Source organism: Felis catus, chromosome B3 (genome assembly GCF_018350175.1).
Source record: "Felis catus isolate Fca126 chromosome B3, F.catus_Fca126_mat1.0, whole genome shotgun sequence".
NCBI lineage: Eukaryota > Metazoa > Chordata > Mammalia > Carnivora > Felidae > Felis > Felis catus.
Genome location: NC_058373.1, coordinates 62,784,012 through 62,801,080, shown reverse-complemented (window position 1 = coordinate 62,801,080; position 17,069 = coordinate 62,784,012). Strand labels below are relative to the sequence as shown.

Below are 17,069 nucleotides of genomic sequence, written 5' to 3'. Positions count from 1 at the left end.
TCCCAGTACATAACTTAGAAACTCAAATAACAGAACATAAAGTTTAATTCTGTAATTATTAATGTAAAAATAGGACAATTATTTCTTCACAGGGGAGACAGTGACTTGAAGGTTGTACCCGCTCCCTCGAGGGGTTGGGGCTTTCTTCTGGACTTTCATTTTTGGGTTTGGTTCACATTTCTCCATTCTCTCATAGAACCTAGGGCTGAATTTCTAAAAGAAAGAAAAGGAAGTAGAAGGAAAATGGGCTGTTTTCTTTAAAAAAGGAATGGTCCCAATTCTTAAATGCCCCCAGCCCACATGCACCCCACATTCCCAGCCTGGAAATGTCAACAAAAAGAACACCAAGACTCTTGGAACAGCCATGTATGTTGCGCTCATTTGCATACATTTACATACAGTTATAAGCAAATATGCACCATTAATTATGGTGCCCAATGGCTATGGCAATCAACCCCAGTATTAGAAACTGGCCTATGGGAAGCAGGTGACAGGATGACAGGGTAGACCACGCTGGTGGCCAGAAGCAGCTACTTCTCTGGGGAGGACCAGAATCCTAGGGCAACAGAGACCTAGTGCCCTCCCATCTTTCCCCTCCCCCCCACCCCATCCAGATCCAGATCCAATTGCCCTTCCTTCTTCTCCCTCCAGATCTAGGGGAGGCCATGGCTCAGTGACTCCCTCCTGAAAGCACTGAGTTAAGGCAGGCCTGAGCCCCACAGGATCTTCAGGCTGCAGAGAGCTCCCGCATGTGTGAAAAGGGGGCACCCTGTCAGCAGTGCCCACCTCCCAAGAGAATCTACATAGCGGCTACAGCAGGGCAGACATGCAGTAGCTTGCCAACAGAATGGAGCCTTGTGAGGAAATCTCCAGGGAGGGAGGCAGAGGTACAGACTTGGGCAGGGAGTGGGGTGGGGGGAGGAATTTGGCCCCAGTCTATTAAAAAAAAACCAAAAACCCACAAAACACACAAAAACCCCAAGAACAACGACAACAACCAAAAATCCCCCACATGTATAATGTATTTTGCAACAAAGCTTATTAAAATGATGTGAAGCTATTCATGATTTCTACCTCATTTAGGGTGATTATTACTACATTTTCTGTCAAATTAGTCAAGTACTTACTTCTGGAGCACTGGCCCAGCCCCTGCTGGAGGCAGTAGCAAAACCCATGGCATGTGACCCCCTATCTTGTGGCTCCAAGGGTTCAGATAAGGGATTGGGAACATATATATTATGCTATTACAGGTGAAGAATAAACTATACCAAGGTATGAATAGTGCTGCTCAGGAGACTATTTAGACTGTGTTAAGAAATAGGTTAGGAGGGGCGCCTGGGTGGCGCAGTCGGTTAAGCGTCCGACTTCAGCCAGGTCACGATCTCGAGGTCTGTGAGTTCGAGCCCCGCGTCAGGCTCTGGGCTGATGGCTCAGAGCGTGGAGCCTGTTTCCGATTCTGTGTCTCCCTCTCTCTCTGCCCCTCCCCTGTTCATGCTCTCTCTCTCTCCCAAAAATAAATAAATGTTGAAAAAAAAAATTAAAAAAAAAAAAAAAAGAAATAGGTTAGGACTCAGACCTACTTAATTCAAATCCTAGTTCCCCACCATTTCCCAGCTGTGTGACCTTGTTAACATTTCCCCATCTCTCTATCCCTTGTTATGAATAGAATTGTTTCCACCCTCAAACGCCTGTGTTGAGGCCCTGACTCCCACCACCTAGGAATATGACCGTATATGGAAAGAGGTAATTAAGTTAAAGTGAGGTCATGTGGGTGGTCTTTAATCCAATCTGAGTGGTGTCCCCAGAAGAAAAAGAGATTAAGACAGACAGAAGACACTGGGAATGCACGTGTACGAAGAAAAAGCCATCTGCAAGCCAAGGAGAGAGGCCTCAGGAGGAACCCAACTGCCCAACACCCAGTTACCTTACTGACACCTTGGTCTTGGACTTCCTGCCTCCAAAAGTGTGAGAACAGACGTTTCTATTGTCTAAACCACTTAGCCTATGGGGCGCCTGGGTGGCTCAGTGGATTGAACACCAGACATCGGCTCATGAATTTGAGCCCCATATGGGCTTCTGGGCTGACAGCTCAGAGCCTAGAGCCCACTTCAACTTCTGTGTCTCCCTCTCTCTCTCTCTGCCCCTCCCCTGCTCGTACTCTGCCTCTCTCAAAAATGAATAAACATTAAAGAAAATTAAACCACTTAGCGTGTGGCATCTTGCATGGCAGCCCCACCAGACTAATACACCTTTTTGCGGATGGTAATAATACAACCTAACTCCAAGGGTTGTCGTGAGGATTGAATGAGTAAGAATATAAGAATAAAGTCCAATGCCTGGCAAAATAAGCACTCAATAAATGTTAGCTATTATGATGTTAAAACAGACAAAGATGTATCACATTCACTCATTCACTTATTACTGCCGCCCTCCCCCGCCAAAGAAGGATAAGCCCAACCGATTTCTCTTCCCTTAACTGCAGACCAAAGACCTACTCAACATCTCTGTTTGGATGCCTAAAGGGAACTTCCTCCGAACCTGCTCCTCCTCAATCTTCCCCATCGCAACCAGCAGCTCTATCTTTCTGGTCTCTTAGGTCAAAACTTTGGCGTCATCCTCAACTCCTCTTTTTCTCGTATTTCACATTGAATCTGTCAGTAAACCCCCCTGAATCGGCCTTCAAAATGTATCCAGAATTCGCCACTTCTCACTAAATCAGCGACCCCAAGCACCCATGATCCGTTGTCTGGATTGTAACAACAGCCGACCTCCCTGTTACCTCTCCTGCCTTTATAGTCCATTCTCATCCGGGCAGCCAGATCAATCCTATTAACACCCATACCCAAACCAGATGGTATCATTCCCCTGCTCAGACCCATCCAATTGTTTCCCATCTCACTCAAAGTAAAAGCCAAGTCTCCAGTGGCCCACAAGGTTGAGCATAATTGACTCCTGATTACCCCCTAGATTCCATCTCCTCTCCCTCTCCTCATTCCCTCTGCTCCAGCCAAATCAACCTCCTTGCTGCTGCTCTAGCCTGTACTTCAAGAAATACGAGAGGAAGTTTTTTGAGCTGAAGAGAAATGATACCAGTTCGAAACTTAGGTCGACCAGAAGGAATGAAGAGCATTGGAAAGGGTAAATGAATGGGTAAATAGAAAAGACTATTTTCTTAATTTGTTTAGAAGACAATTGGCTTTTTGAACATAAGTAATAAGCATGTATTATGGGACGTATACACAGAGGTAAAGTAGAAGTAAAGGGTGGGAAGAGTATAATGTTCTAAGTTTCTCACATGTGTGGAGTGATAGACTGTAGATTCAAAGTAGATTGTTAGAAGTTAAAGATGCACATTGTAATCCCTAGAGCAATCATTAAAAACAGATGTATAGCTAAAAAGCAAAAGAGGCAACAAAATGGGAAACTACCAAGTAATCAATCCAGGAGAAAGCATAAAAGAGGAACAAAGACACAATGAACATATGGGACCAGTAAAAATTAATAGCAAAATGGGAGACATGAACCCAACCATACCAATAATTGCATTAAATAAAAATGGACTAAGCATCAAAGTAAAGGCAGAAATTGTCAAACTAGTTTAAAAAGTAAGACCTAACTAAGTCTGTTTACAAGAGATGTACTTTAGGGGCGTTTGGGTGGCTCAGTCAGTTGAGTGTCTGACTCTTGATTTTGGCTCAGGCAAAAATCAAGTCATGATCCTAGGCCTGTGGGATCGAGCCCCATGTCGGGCTCTGTGCTAAGTGTGGAGCCTGCTTGGAATACTCTCTCTCTCTCTCTTAAAACAAATAAACTTTAAAAAAAAAAAAACGCAAAGTAGACTTCAGAACAAGGAGTATTGCCAAAGGTAAAGAGGAACATAGGGATGAAAGGATCAATTCATCAAAAGAAATAACTATCCTAAATAACTATCCTAATAACAGAGCTTCAAAATACATGAAGCAAAAGTTGACAGAAGTAAAAGGAGAAATAAACGAAATTTAATTAATTACAGTTGGAGAGTGTAACACTCAATAGAACCAATAGACAAAAAGTCACTAAGGATATAGAATATTTGAACAATACTGTCAACCCACCTCATCTAATTGACATATAGTGACCACTATACTAATAGCTTTAGAAAGTATGTTCTTTTCAACTACACATGGAACATTCATCAGGGTAATCTATATGCAGGGCCTCTAATCTCTGGGCACGCTCAGGACCTTTTGTGCTGGCTGTTCCCTATCCCTGGAATAATTTTCCCTTCAGCTATCCACATAGCTTATTTCCTCACAACCTTTATGTCTTTACTCAAATGTCACCTGATTATCTTATTTTATTTTGTACCTCCCCTCCAGAGTAACTCCTAGTTTTCTTTTTTGTGGCCTCAAGACAATTGTCTAGCATTGTATGCCAGATGTGGGGTGTGCTCACTCTTCCCTGGCTTGAGCCTGAGGCCTGAGACCTCTGGAAAGGCGTTGCCCAAACACTGCAGCTTGTCAAGAGCAGTAACAACACCAGGTACCAGATGCCTTCTCATGGTCCTTTTTATTTACTAGAAAGCCACAACTAGTGTGGAATGTGTAATGAAGGGTTCAGGTGTCACTGAGGACTTGAGTATGCAGCCAGGAGAGCTGGAGAGTAGAAGAGGAGAAGGTGGATGATGGACAGGGGCTAGAAAGGAGAGGAGAAGGAGCCACTATCTCTATAAATTATTATAAGCACTCTTCCCCTACTGAGGTCCCCCACCTCTGAGGACTGCTCTCCATGTCACCCGTATCTCTCACCTTCTCTGCTGGCGTCTACTCATTAGAGGCAGAAGACAAGGTAACTGGAGCTAAACAGGTTCCCAGGGCTACTTGCCAAACCCTGTCCTCCCTGGGCAACGGCAACTGAATATGAACTGGGAGAAAGGGGTGAAACCCAGAGTCCCCACCCTGAAGAGCTTCTGGTTTAACTGGGACAGTAAAACAGACCCACAGAACATGTCATTTCAAAAGTGCCTCTAACCGTCCATCCATCTACATGCCTGCTTCCCAGCTCAGGACGATATTGAAAGAGTGCCATGCTGGATACCTACGACAGTGCTGCTCAAATCTTCACGTATCACCTGTACTTCTTATTACGGTGCAAACCACACTCTGGTTAGCACATCCGTAGAGGATATTCCAAGATGGAAACGACAAAGTTCCTGCCCTCACTTTCCTTCAAATCCAGACCCTACAGCATGAGAGAGAGGGTGAGAAGTGCCATAATTGAGGTACAACAGAGAGGATAGCAGGGAGATGATTCCACTGGTTTCAGTCAAAAAATGCAAAGATTTTGGGAGGTATCAAACCTCAAGCCACTAGACAGATATAATGTCTAAGGGCATCTGACAAGAGAGAGCTGCGGGTATGCCAAAACTTGGAGGGGTATGGATGAAACCTACATCTGTATGACCCAGGTGAATATGCTATTGGGATCCTCACTTCTCTCCATTCTGATAGAGATTGCTGGAGGGGAAGAGACCACCATTGTGGCCTGGCCAGTGTGGATGTTTTCCCGTAGGTAAGGAAGGCCCAGGATTGGCTGTGGAGAACTTTCAGGAAACGAGCAAGAAGTGCATGAGAGGGAGGTATATGAGGACCCAGGGTGGACCCTTCTTGTAAATGGGAAACTGCCAGCAGGGAGGACAGGCAGCCAGTGAGAGCACAACTCATTGTGGGTTAGTCTTCATTTCTTGTCATTTCAAAGCACAGAGCCCTGCTTGCTTCTTTCACATGGGGCCTGCTTTTCAGGGGTGCAGATTTTGGTACAACCTTAAGTCTAACACCTGCCATGATGATGCAAGTCTAAGACTGCGGTCAGGCTCCTCACTCAGTATCTGTACAGAGCAGGAACCATCATAAAATCATGGGATTTTAGAGCTGGAACTTCCTTCTTCAGGTCCAATACCGTCCCTTTAAGGTAAGGAAACACCAAAGTTACAACTAGGCCAGGTACTCTCTGGAATAGCCCATGGTGCTTCCCTTTCCCTGGAGCTGAGACACCACCCCTCCCCAGCCCCCCAATCTTCCCCACCCCCTCACCATGAAGGAGGCTCTACAGTTCCCGTAGAATTCTCCTTGGACCCCTCAGCAAAGCATAAGGGACAAAGACAGGAGAGGCCCATCCTCTGTCTGGGGTCGAGGGTCCGGGGCGAGGAGGGCTGGTTTGTCAGCTTTGGGGCCATCCTCAGAGGCCAGTTGGCAGAGCTGTGTGCTTAGTGATTCAGCCCCAAGAGGCAGAACAAGCAGGAAAGCCCACCATTTGGCTGCTGAGAACAGTGGAGGTTAACCTTGACTGTTAACACAGCAGGACGCAGGGCCAGTGGGAGGGGAGGTCCAATTGGTACCACCCCCACAGTTAGAAAGGCCTGCATCCAGATTTGCCTAGGACAATCCCAGCATATCACATATATTTACTATGCAAGCAAAATTACTAAAAGTGCCCCTTTTCACTACCCATCACTGCTGCTGTTTTAGACAGTAATTTTTGTGGTCACCTGGTATAGCTCCTTCTCTGATGGCAAAGGCTGAGGGGTGGGGATCCCAAGACCCTGCCCTGTCCCCATGGGGCCTTCCTTCTCTGTCCCTGCTCTACCCTGAGCCTTCTGGACACACCTTCAGTACCTAGCACTGGAAGGAGGAGAGGTTTGGGCTCAGGACTCTGTGAGGTGCCTGGGAGGCTCATCCTGGCCTCCAGGCAGCTCCAGAAAGGTCCAGAAAGCACTCTGGGGCTGATCCAAGATAAAAGACAGCACCAAGCCCCAGCCAGGCCTGTCCTAAAACAGACTCAAAGCCCTTTGCCTAGAGGAGGAGGGCTTGGGACCAGGCACACACTTCCTACATAGCTGCACCATGATATAAGACTTTCCTCTCCTAAGTAGGCCAGCGAGACAGCAAGGGCTGTACGGTGGAGAAACCAGGAAGCTAGGACACTACACCAAGGCAAGGCAATTAATTAATGATAATTAAAACTATAATCACACTATTCATTGACTACTTAGTACCATTGCAGGTTGACTTCTTATACGTGGGGACTGGCTCCAACACAATTCATCTACAGGCCTCTGAGGAGGTCACATTCCAAGGAATTATATGCCAGACTTGTCTTCCTATGGGGCCCAGTCTGGGCCTTTGCCTCTAAAGAAGCCATATTTGCCTCCTTCCACAGCAACTGATTGAGGCCCTGACTCAACTCTCTCCTCTCTTTCTCCGCTGCGACATGCTGCTCCCCAAGATAGGAGGCAAACTCCACCCAAGCCCCAAATGTTCCTGGAGCCCAGGTGTCCAGAGGGTTCCTGGGCCTCAGGGAGGGACCTCCCTATGGCAGGTGTGAGGGAGCATGAGCTAAAGCGATTAGAGTCAGCTAGGGAGCTGAGGCCTGGGCCTGGTGCCTCCGCTCAGCTGAAGGGCCCTTCATTTAGCTCCTGGCAAATAATTAACAGGAGGGCTCCAGGGGGCTGAGTTGCAGCTGGCAGCCAAGCACTCGGAGGAGGCCTGTGCTCCCGCAAGCCTTGTGGAGCAGGGCCACCAAGCCGGCTAAGGCCTGCCTACCCCCAGGCAGTCACTTAAGAGAGCAATAGCCTCTATCTCCTTCAAGCCATGCTTATTTTAAATATCCCTCACCCACAACCAAACCTAATCCTGACTGATCTAAGTATGTGACGACTTCTTGTTCACACTCCACTTATTTCCAAAAATAATTTGAGACAACTCACAGTAAATGACAAATAAATGATAGAAGCATGCAGGCAAGGATAAAGAAATAAGAGGCATGTAATAAAAATGGGGTGACAGCTTTTGCAGAAAAGGTGCATTGAAGGAAACTACTGTGACTGCATGCAACATTTCACATCTAACTTCCTGGCAGCCAAGTCAAGTAAGGGATACCTGGTGACTTAATGTACCTCCCATTATCAGTGTGGGTGGTTGGGAGAATAAGGCTCTGCCAGGGCGACGGCTGGCATGTAACAAAGCAAGCTCTTTGTTTTCAATGGATTTATCCCACAGTGAGGAAGAGAATTAAAAACCTGCATTGGAGGGGCGCCTGGCTGGCTCCATCAGTAGAGCATGAGTTGTGAATTTGTGGGTTGTGAGTTTGAGCCCCACGTTGGGTGTAGAGATTACTTCAAAATAAAATCTTAAAAAAACAAACAAACAAACCCTCAAAATCTGCGTTGGATGGCGTGCTATGTATTACCCACTTGCCCCAACTCATTCACTCTCTCTCTCTCTCTCTTTTTTTTTGTTTTAAGTTTTTAATGTTTATTTATTTTTGAGAGAGACACAGAGAGGGAGACGCAGAATCTGAAGCAGGCTCCAGGCTCTGAGCCCTCAGCATAGACCCCGACGTGGGGCTTGGACTTTCAAAACGAGAGATCATGACCTGAGAGGAAGTGAGATGCTTAACCGACTGAGCCACTCAGGCGCCCTTTCTTCCTTCCTTCCTTCCTTCCTTCCTTTCTTTCTTTCTTTCTTTCTTTCTTTCTTTCTTTCTTTCTTTCTTTCTTTCTTTCTTCTCTTCCTTCCTTCCTTCCTTCCTTCCTTTCTTTCTTTCTTCTTTCTTTCTTCTTTCTTTCTTTCTTTCTTCTTTCTTTCTTTCTTCTTTCTTTCTTTCTTCTTTCTTTCTTTTCTTTCTTCTTCTTTCTTTCTTTCCCTTCCTTCCTTCCTTCCTTCCTTCCTTTCTTTCTTTCTTCTTTCTTTCTTCTTTCTTTCTTTCTTCTTTCTTTCTTTCTTCTTTCTTTCTTTTCTTTCTTTCTTTCTTTCTTTCTTTCTTTTCTTTCTTTCTCTTTCTTTCTTTCTTTCTTCTCTTTTTTTAAATTTTTTAATTGACTCTCTACTCTTTTTCCATTAATGCCCTAGATGGACTGTATCAACTAGAGCTCTTGCCTTCCAGCTTTCAGGTGGTTTGGTTTTGGGGAGGCTCTAGTCAGGGGGTCAAAAGATGGGAAGAGAGAGACGCTGGGGTATTTGTTCTTCAGTGGTGTCACGCCTGTCGGTGGCTGTGATCTTCTATCTTCAACCACATCTCCTGTCAGGCGTTCTCATTGCTATAATTCTCGATGGGTTCCAGGAACCACTCCAACCATTATCCCATCGGAAGTCAGGGGTAACAGCTTCCCACTACTGCTAGTCCTCGATTACTTCATTCTTTATTGGTCCCCTTTAACCCTGTCTCTGCCATTGTAAATTATCCCTCCATTCAGTCTCACTTATAGTATGACACTGGTTTCCTGCTAGGAGCTCAGCTGATTAACAAATAATATCTCCGCTAGGAACGAATTTTGCTTCAAGTAACAGAAAGCCTGACAAACAGTGACTTAAACAATATAGGGTATTTTTTTCCCACATAATGAAAAGTCTGGGGGTAGCAGTTCCAGATTGGTGAGATAGCTTTTTTTTTTTTTTTTAAAGAAACCATACATTTTCCTTTATTTAAACTCTCCCAAACAAAAATAAAACACTGTGCTCTTTACATTTTTCTTTTTAAATTTTATTTATTTTGAGAGAGAGAGAGAGTATGAGTAGTGGAGAGGGTCAGAGGGAGAGAGGGAGAGAGAGAGAGAGAGAGAGAGAGAGAGAGAGAGGATCCTAAGCAGGCTCCATGTTCCGTGAAGAGTTGGATGTGGGGCTCGACACAACCCCAAGATCATGACCTGAGCCAAAGCCAAGAGTTGGACGCCCAACTGACTGAGCCACCCAGGTGCCCATCTTTACATTTTTCTTAAGTCAAACCAAGCTGTTAACAGGGTGAAGAGTCAATGTACAAAGTATTCAATCAAAGTATATGAAGCCACTCTAAAGGGATCATTAGAGCAAATCCATTTGTGATTCCCATTCTTGAGAACAAATAACTGGTGAAACTCAAAGATCAGCTCTTCACTCACCTTCAGCTTCCTGGCAACCATAGTAAGGTTAGAATCGTTGGGAGCTGGTTGGTGATCGTGAAATGTGATAATACGGTGGAATTTTGGAATGGCATATTCATCAGCTTCCCCATGATGGCTGCTTTTCCTTGGAACTGTTCTCCCTCCCAGGACAAACTGTGTATGATGCTGTCATAAAGCCAGGCTCTTCCTGGTTTTCTATTCTGCTTTTTTTTTTTTTAAGCATATTGGCTCTTATCTTCCTAATTTCACTTCATGGTTATAAGAGGCTGCCCAGATCCAGACATCCCATACTCCAAGTTAGGAAGGTGGGCAATAGGGCCATGCCAACTGTGTCTCCACTATCTCCGTCCTCTCCATACTTCTATATGGGTCACAACTAGATCATATGGCCATTCTCGGATGCGAGGGAAGCTGAGAGGCTGGGGAAAAGAACTGTCATGACTGGGTTGGGAAAATCACGAGCTGCTGCTTGGGGCAGAGCACATCATCATCGCAGGAAATCATCTTACTAGCAAAGGAGAGCAGGGGGAATTGGTGTTAGGTTGGTCAATGACTACTGATGGCTGCAGTGAAGTTAACTCGGCTGTGTGGGGGGTTCCTGGGCCCAAGGTGATGGTGAACAGGTAACTGACACAAGCTGGTCTGCAGTTAAAGGTGAGGATTGGGCCGCGCCTGGGTGGCTCAGTTGGTTAAGCGTCCGACTTTGGTTCATGTCATGATCTCACGTTTTGTGATTTTGAGCCCCACATCGGGCTCTGCTTCGGATCCTCTGTCTCCCTCTTTCTGCCCCTCCCTGCTCTCTCTCTCTCTCTCGCTCTCTCTCTCTAGAAAACAAATAAACATTAAAAAAAAAAAATGTGACAGGGCACCTGCATGGCTGTGGGTTAAGCGTCCAACTTCAGCTTGGGTCATGATCTCACGGTTTGTGAGTTCAAGCCCTGTGTCCCTGCTCTGTGCTGACAGCTCAGAGCCTGAAGCCTGCTTCGGATTCTGTGTCTCCCTCTCTCTCTGCCCCTCCCCCGCTCATGCTCTGTCTCTCAAAAAATAAATAAAACGTTAAAAAAAAAATTGAAAAGGTGAGGATGGGGGTGGAAAGTAGTTAAAATCCTGTCCCTAAAACAGTCTGATGCCCCGTCTCCCCTTTTGGTGAGGGTCATGGGGAGAAACCCTGGAGGACCCAATCAGACAACTGCTCAGCAAAGTCCTCCACAGCCGCCTCAGAGCTTCTCCTTCCTCTGTGGGGTAAAGCTGCACAGGGGACTTCCGCCCAATCACTGACCCCCGCTGTATTGCAGTTTTCTTTCCCACTAGGCTGTCTTCACCCACTCAACGGGGCGGGGGGGGGGATGGGGGGGCAGGTGGCTCCGGACAAGAATCTCATCTTATTTGTGACCCTGCTGCCCAGTTAATGCCTGTCATGTAATGGCAAACACTCAATAAAGATTTGCTGGCTGAGTGACTAAGTGACTAAGTAGAGGCTCCGGAGTTGGGTTGTGCTCTCTCAGTCTTGCCTGTGGTTCACTGTGTGACCTTGGGCAAATAGCCTCTCTGCACCTTGGTTCCTTGCCTATCAACTGAGAGAGCAGCCCTGGAAGATCTCCAAGACCTCTTCTCCTTCAGACATTTGAGGATTTTTACTTCCCACAATAGATGAAGGAACACCTCCAGACTTATTTCTTTGTTGTTGTTTTTTTATTTTATTTTTTTTAAATTTTTTTTTCAACGTTTATTTATTTTTGGGACAGAGAGAGACAGAGCATGAACGGGGGAGGGGCAGAGAGAGAGGGAGACACAGAATCAGAAACAGGCTCCAGGCTCTGAGCCATCAGCCCAGAGCCCGACTCGGGGCTCGAACTCACGGACCGTGAGATCGTGACCTGGCTGAAGCCGGACGCTTAACCGACTGCGCCACCCAGGCGCCCCTGTTGTTGTTTTTTTAAAAAATTTATTCATGTTTATTTACAGAGAGAGCGCGCCAGCATGTGTGTGGGGGGTGGGGTGGGGGGTAGGGCAGAAGGGGCAGAGAGAGAGAGAATCCCAAGCAGGCTCTGCATTGCCAGCGCAGAGCCGGTCATGGGGCTCAAACCATGAGATCATAACCTGAGCCGAAATCAAGACTAGGTTGCTTAACCCACTGAGCCACTCAGGCATCCCAGTACTGATTTCTTTAGACTGACACATTAGGTATCCAAATATCTCCTGTTAAAATACACATTCACCATGTTGGGGAGGGTTAGGATAATAAAAAAGACCATTGGCATTACTAAGGAAAATTCTGTGGTGTTTACAATTGGCCACTCTCAGAGAAAAGCGTCTGGAGAGAGCGGGGGCATAGGAAAGGTAAGTGTTGATCTGCCTGGGAAAGAAAGAGTCTGAAACAAGGTGTACTGTCCAGGTATTCTGGGACTAGTTGAAATGCTGCAAGAAATATGGAGGGGACAAGGAGCCTGGATGACTGGAACATATGGGACATAAGAACAATGGGGAATTGTGGGGACACAGAAAGTCGCCAGAGAAAACATCAATTGCCCCTGTCTGTCTAGCAGCATAACTGAACACGAGGAGCCAGGCTGTGGATCACAGAGGGAGAGTGGGCAGGGATGGGGCGGGTACCCTGGCTAGCAGCCTATTGGGCGGCCCCATTGGGCAGCAGGATGGCAGGATGTTGCCTGGGGCCATTGGCCTTCCACTGTGACACCCCCTGGGACAGTCCTCAGGGTCCTTGCAGGGCTGAAGCTGAACAGAAGAGGTAAGAAACTGTCTTCCTTGACTTCCAGACCTTCCCTCCGCTATGCGTGCGCCAAGAGTCAGATCTGAGGCAAGTGGCATTCTTCCCAGGGTGCCTACTTTTGTCTTTTTGCATAACCTGTCATGTTCTCTCCCCCTCACAGATATTTTTGCCTTGAGTATAATGGTGTTACTTTATTATTAGTCACTCACCTTAAGTAATTCACTTTTTTTTTTTTTTTTAAACTCCAAGTACATTGGATTAGTCACGACCCTTGGTCTATAGCCCTTTGTCTTCTTTGATCCAGGCCTGGCTCACCTTTGTGGTTATTTGTGTTTAGTTAATTCTTTATTTCAAAATAATATAAGGAGCACCCATGAACGCCCAGGACCAGAACTAAAACATGGACATACCCACATCTACCTATGAGCTCCTCCTTCATCGTATCGGTTTCCCTGCCAACCACCCCCCCCCCCCCGCCACCACTGATTTTTTTTTAATTTGATTGCCAAGGCTTATGAAGTATCACAACTACTACCAGGGCTTTGGGAGCACACCCAGTTCTGATTTTTTTTTAAGTTTATTTGTTTATTTGAGAGAGAGAGTGCAAGTAGAGGAGGGGCAGAGAGAGAGGGAGAGAGAGAGAGAGAGAGAGGAAATCCCAAGCAGGCTCTGCCCTGTCAGCACAGAGCTTGACATGGGGCTCAAACTCAGGAACCATCAGAGTCCATGAGACCATGACCTGAGCTGAAGCTGGATGCTTAACCCACCGAGCGTCCCAGGTGCCCCGCTTCTGATTTCTAACTGGCTGCATGTGCTCATGCGCAGAGAGGCCTGAGCCTCAGTCAGTGATATGTGTTAGCAGCATTATGGCTGGAGTCACCAGCGCGCCATGGAGTCACATCGCGCACAAATAGATTTCACATCGTTCAAAAATTTTATCTAAGCCCGGGTTTCTCAACCTCGGCACTACTGACATTTTGGGCTGCATCATTTTTTGTTGTGAGGGGCTGTCCTGTCTGTCGTGGGATGTTTAGCAGTGTACCTCTACCCACTGGATGCCAGGAGCACCTCTGCCCCTGCCCCCCTAGTTGTGACAGCCAAAAACGTCTCCTGGGAGAGGAGACAAAATCACTCCTGGTTGAAAACGATCGACCTAAGCAAATACGTGGCAATATCTGATTCAACACATTCAGTGGATCGAAAGCCCTAAAAGAAAAATACATGCGCGTTTGTGCTATGAGCCTCGCAACACAAAGTGTGGTCCTGAGGAAGCAGCAGCCTGAACACCTGGGAGCCCCTTAGACGTGCAGCATCTCGGGCCCCACCCCAGTCCTGCTGAATCGGGGTCTGCATTTTAACAAGCTCCCCAGGTGCTTCGTGAAATTTGAGAAGATCTGCTTCAGAGGTTACACAGACTCTGCTTCTCTGAATAAAGTGGACCCCGATGCTGTGTTTCTCAGTGGCGGAAGTTACTGTCGTTTTGGGTGGGACAATCCACCTTTGGGGATTTGCAGGGCATCCCTGCCTCATCCCCACTGAATGCCCACGGGGACCCCCAGTCCCCAAGACAATCAGAAATACCTTCATCCTCCAGACACTCTCTGGGGAGCAGAACCACCTTGGGCGTGCAAACCTCTGGAGAGGAGCGCTTTGTCCGACGGTAGGGCTACTTCTGCAGAGGTGTCCGGGAGGCACAGAACGATGCAGAAGTGAAAACAGCACAGGGCTCTCCATCACATCCTCAAGGTGGGAGGGCTATGGTGTCAAGTGATGAGCGCTGGCCACCACGGCCAACGGGAACATGTCAGAGCTGGGCACAGCAAAGAGGGGAGAAGGGAGACCCAGGAACCCTCCGGGAGAGACAGGAGCCACAGCCTACAGCCCAACCAGTTAGACCAGCTGTGGCAGTTCCCCCTGGTCCTGGATGGCCTCTTCGGGATCAAGCGAATGAGTGAAAACAGCTTGGCACCTGAGTGAGTCTGAGATGCCGAAGGGAATGCACCCAGGTCGGAGAGGTACCCATTCTGTGCCCTGCCCTGCCCTGCCCCCTTCTCACCTGGGTCTTGTGGGAGAAGAATCTTCAGGCTTTCCCAGAGCCGGGGTGATAGGAGGCTCCATGCCTAGTTGGGAAACTTAAGACCCAGCTTCCAGGCTGCAGCCAGACACTGCCTTACCCTGGGAGCAGAAGGAGCTGGGCTTGCCCTCCCACCTTGCTGTTTGCCAGGCACAGCGAGTCAGGGGCCTCCCCAGCCAGATCCCCACACCTCCTCCGAGCGCCTACCATTCTGACTCCCCACCGCCCCACAGATAGCCAGAACATTCACCCTCTTGCCAACCTGCGCTGGACATCCCGTTCCTTCTGCCTGGAAAGCCTTCTTTTCCTTCTAATAACTCCTAGTCATTTTCCAAGACCCCTCTTGGAAGCACGTTCTGACCTCTGCTTTTCTCAGCGCCCAGGCTCGGATGGAGGAGGGGCTGAAATCTCTTTTCAGCTCCCCTGACTCCAGGCACACACTGAGTTATAACTCAAAAACGGCCATGTTACAGACTGTTTTTGTTGGGCACAGGACTTGTGCTCTTGTTCGTATTTGTATCCCTGGCCCCTGGCACAGCACCTGACACGAAATAGTGTTTGTCGAATGAATGTAGGACATCCTAGAGTGCCTGATCTAACAAGGTCATGTGCTGTAGCCATTCTCTTTGGTTCATTTCTGCCAGGCAGTTAACCAGTGTTTATGGAGTCCCAGCCTTGGGCCAGGTCCTGAGAAGCTGATGAGAAGCAAGAACTAACACGTCCTGCCTCCTGGTTCTTATAATCCCGGGAGGGACTCGGTGGAGCTGTGGCCGGCACAGCCCGTGGCTGCTGTGAGCAGCCTGCAGATCTAATCTCTTTGTTTGCAGTTGAGGAGGAAACTGCAGCCCATAGTTGGGAGGAATACACCTTCCAGACCCGCCTGTGCGGCAGGGTCTTCCTGGTGACAGCTGCATGGTGAGTGCTGTCCACTATCTGTCTGTTCCCGGCAGACATCTTCCTGGGAACAGACGCCAACCTCTCAAATACCAAAGCTCCCCTGGTGAAAACACAGGGACCCCATCTGGCAAATGCCCCAGCCCGTGCTCTCAGAATGCCCACCACCTTTCCTAAGTCCTCACAGGAGGGCCTGGATGGAAAATCAGAAACAGGATCAGATTGATCCACTTCTGTCTTTGGCTCTTAGGGGATGATGTTTTTTCTAACTTTGCCTGTCCTCTGGATTCTCTTCTCCCTGCTCCAGTTTGGGAGCCTGTGGTGGAAGCAAGGCCTCGAAACTTCATGTGTCTTGAAGACCGCTGTGGAGAAGGGAAGCTTGTGTGGTTCTGTCCTGGCTCGAGAGACTGGGGTTCTCATCACTGGCAAGTTCAAGCCCAGGGGTGAGCCTCGGATTCTGAAATGTGAAGAATTCCTCTAATGTTGCTCTAGAAGGGTCCCAAATTCAGGTTTCCCACTGGCCTTCAGTCTCAGAATCGTTTCAAGAAAGGAAGAGGGTGGGCCAATCCTGGGGAGGACCCACACTTCCAGACAAGGTCAAAAAAGAAAAACTGGCAGGGAGGAGGGTAGAGGTGGGCACAGAGGCCCAATAGCTTGTCACCTCACTTAGTATTCTTCTCTGAATCATCTCGCCTCTAGCCATGGTCAGCCTCTCCACAGCGTGATCCAAACATCTCTCTGTTGGCTCCCACGTTCAGCCAAACTAAGTTGTTTCCAAACATCCCATTCTCTCCCAGCCTGGGGGCCCCTGTCCTCCCGCCTTTCCCTGGAAGTACACCGCAGAGGCCAGATCTGCAGGAATGCCTCCCATGGCTGGGCCCCTCAGAACGACAGAAGCAAGCTTTCTACAGGCTGCACCAGGCCCCAGGAGGCAACATCTGGGAGACAGAGCAAGGAAGCCCGCCTGGCAAAGAAATGACGACAGCGCCCACATACCCACCCCCAGCCACTCGATCCTCCCGGCAGCTTTCCCACACTGCGCATCTCTGCCGAGAACCAACCCGACTGTTGTTCACCTATCAGGGGATCACCGCCTCCTCAAATAAGGAGACACAGGCCTCCCTGCTGTGGAGTCACGAGAACGCAAGTGCCAAAGACTCCACCGGTTCTTGCATAAAATCTCTAGGCCCAGGGCCACAGGGAGCACGCACAGTGCTTTCTGTGAATTACAAAGAAGAGGCCCCTCCGGGCAGAAGAACTTTCAGAAGTGCCTCCTCTGAGTGAGCAAAGCAGGAAAAAGTGTCCCCATTTGTGCCTCCGGACTGGCACTCTTGGGCAGGGCGTAATTTGTACAATCACATATGTGATCCTGAGTCAGCCCCCCTTTCAAAGCCTCCCCTAGGTGGTCTGGGGATTTTCCAGAGCCCTTGTGCTCACCAACCAGTCTTCTGCCA

The 17,069-nt window shown here is 48.0% G+C and overlaps 1 long non-coding RNA gene across 1 annotated transcript; it reads right to left on the bottom strand.

The window, feature by feature from the left end:
* Positions 1 to 27: 27 nt before the first annotated feature.
* LOC123386337 lies at positions 28 to 2,968 on the bottom strand. Its single transcript, XR_006600118.1, has 2 exons — positions 2,496 to 2,968; positions 28 to 213 (listed from the first exon to the last, which is right to left on the bottom strand). It is a non-coding gene; the product is annotated as an uncharacterized LOC123386337 (long non-coding RNA).
* Between the last annotated feature and the right edge of the window lie 14,101 nt (positions 2,969 to 17,069).